At 40.3% G+C, this 2,824-nt stretch overlaps 1 pseudogene; it reads left to right on the top strand.

The window, feature by feature from the left end:
• Positions 1–1,007: 1,007 nt before the first annotated feature.
• LOC109461245 (dynactin subunit 6) lies at positions 1,008–1,594 on the top strand (annotated as a pseudogene).
• The last annotated feature ends 1,230 nt before the right edge of the window (positions 1,595–2,824 follow it).

The following is a 2,824-nucleotide window of genomic DNA, read 5'->3' as shown; positions in this document are numbered from 1 at the left end:
ACACTATTGTAAAATGCTTTGCAAGCATTGAAGTCTGCCACCAGTTAATTAAGAATCCCTGGCTGGACTTCTTCTCTGGGTCATAATGTAGTTAACTGGTACCATATTTTTCTTCTCACTCTAAACAACTATAAAACTGGACAAAACATATACAACAAGCGCTTTCAAGCCCTGGGCCAAAGGAGGCAAAGAAGAAAATATTTGGGGCCGGCCCGGTGGCTCAGGCGGTTGGAGCCCTGTGCTCCTCTGAAGGCTGCCGGTTGGATTCCCACACGGGCCAGTGGGCTCTCAACCACAAGGTTGCCGGTTCAACTCCCGCAAGGGATGGTGGGCTGTGCCCCCTGCAACTAGCAATGGCAACTGGACCTGGAGCTGAGCTGCGCCCTCCACAACTAAGACTGAAAGGACAACAACTTGAAGCTGAATGGCACCCTCCACAACTAAGATTGAAAGGACAACTTGACTTGGAAAAAAGTCCTGGAAATACACACTGTTCCCCCAATAAAGTCCTGTTCCCCTTCCCCAATTAAAAAAATACATATATTTGAGATAATGAAACAGAGGAGGTGAAGTCTATGTTCACCCAGGCTCCACACCTGATGAAAATTTTCCAGCCACAGCACCTGGAGGTTAAGCTCAAGCAAAGCACAGAAGTCCCACTAGAAGATGTGGAGGCAGACATTCAAGCTCAGGCCTGCACAAAGGGCTGGACTCTGTGGGGACAAAGTACTAGAGTGAAAGTAGCTGCACAGAGGCTGGGGCCTGGACGTCTGTATGTGTGTGTTGGGAGTGGGGGGGAGGGTCCTCAAAGATCACTGCCTGAGGGCTGGGTGGTATAGGTGCAGGGCAAGACTTACTGAGGCCACGCAGAATTCAGTTGCTCTGCGGTTGAGAGTGGAAACAGACATTAATGGTTACCCAGTGCTGGGGTACGAAGTTCTGGCCTTCCAGAATGGAAATACCTCGAACACTCTGCACATTCCGTTGAAATGTCAGAAAGTGAAACGATGGCAGAGAATAGTCCAAAGAGTGTGAAGATTGCTCCTGGAGCAGTTGTGTGTGTAGAAAGTGAAATCAGAGGTGATGTAACTATAGGACCTAGGACAGTGATCCACCCTAAAGCATGAATTATTGCGGAAGCCAGGCCAATAGTGATTGGCGAAGATGACCTAATAGAAGAACAGGCGCTTACTATAAATGCTCACCCTGATAATATCACCCCTGATGCTGAAGATCTACAACTCAAACCTATGATCATTGGCACAAATAATGTGTTTGAAGTTGGCTGTTATTCCCAAGCCATGAAAATGGGAGATAATAACGTTATGGAATCAAAAGCATACATAGGCAGAAATGTAATATTGACCAGTAGTTGCATCATTGGGGCTTGTTGCAACCTAAACACGTTTGAAGTCCTCCCTGAGAATACAGTGATCTATGGTGTAGATTGCCTTCATCGGGTGCAGACTGAGCGACCACAGCCCCAGACACTACAGCTGGATTTCCTGATGAAAATCTTGCCAAACTACCACCACCTAAAGAAAACTATGAAAGGAAGGTCAACTCCAGTTAAAAACTAAGGACAATATATGACATCAAGGTTACGTTTTGTCTTTGACCACTGTCTTTTGAAAGGGCCACAGTGTTTATGCCCTCTTAGCAGTTCACAGAATAATACATGTTAACTTTATTTTGTAAAATTGAGTGAGACAGGAAAATAATGGATTTTCATTGTAACTGTCCTCTATAATTTATAAAAAATGTATTATTTTCCTATAGTCTTGCTCCTTTTCTGATAATTTACAGATTTAGTTTTCTTTTGTTTTGTAAAATGTTTGCCACAGATTTTAGTTATACAAAAGACTACCTGTGATAAGAAAGGGTATATTGTTTTATATTTATATTCTAGCACATAGTAAACTAAACAAAAATGTTGATGACAAGAAAAAAAAATTCAGAAAGTACATGGCTTAGGATCAAGGACCACATTTTTGAGTAATGGCTACTCTATAGGCATTACAAATGCTTAAAAATTAACTCTAACACGATCAAGAAGCAAGCTCAACAAACTAACTTCCAGCCAGAAAAAAAACAAAAAAAAACACACAAAAAAACCTCAACACTATTTAAAGGAAGATAACACAATTTAGGCTCATTTCAATGTATCATGTACAATGTCTAGCACATAAAGTAGTAAAACATGACCCATAACTACAGAAAAAGCAATCAGTGCAAACACTAAGATGGTACAGATTTTGGAATTTGCAGATAAAGATTTGAAAACAGCTCATAGAAACATATTCTCGATAATCAAGAACATGGTCTTAATGCATGAACCGTTAGGGGATGCTTAGCAGGGAAATAGAAACAATTAAAACTTCCAAATACAAATTTAGAACTGAAAAGTTCAATATTCGAAATATTTTTAAAAATCATTGAATGCGTTTTAAAAGTGCATTAGTGATGGCAGTCAATAGCTTGAAAACAAAGCCATAGATTTGTCAAATTTGAAGAAAAGCAATAGCAAAAAAATCGTGAACTGTATACAAACTGTTAAGCAGTGTATCATGTGCCACTGCAGACTCAGAAGAAGAGGTGAGAAAAAGCAGGGTAGACAACTTATTGGAAGAAAGAATGGTTGAAATTTTTCTCAATTTGGTAAAGTACATGTACTTACAGATGCAAAGCTGTGTGAAATTTAAGCAAGAAAAACACCAAGCCACATCTAGGTACATTGTAGTCAAAATGATAAAAACCAAAGTTGAAGACAAACACTTGAAGGCAATCAGAGAGGGGAAAGATGACATATTCAGGGGTACAAAAA

The sequence above is a fragment of the Rhinolophus sinicus genome, chromosome X (genome assembly GCF_036562045.2).
Source record: "Rhinolophus sinicus isolate RSC01 chromosome X, ASM3656204v1, whole genome shotgun sequence".
NCBI classification, from domain to species: domain Eukaryota; kingdom Metazoa; phylum Chordata; class Mammalia; order Chiroptera; family Rhinolophidae; genus Rhinolophus; species Rhinolophus sinicus.
Note: the sequence above shows the minus strand (reverse complement) of the source record. Positions and strands in the feature narration are given on the sequence as shown.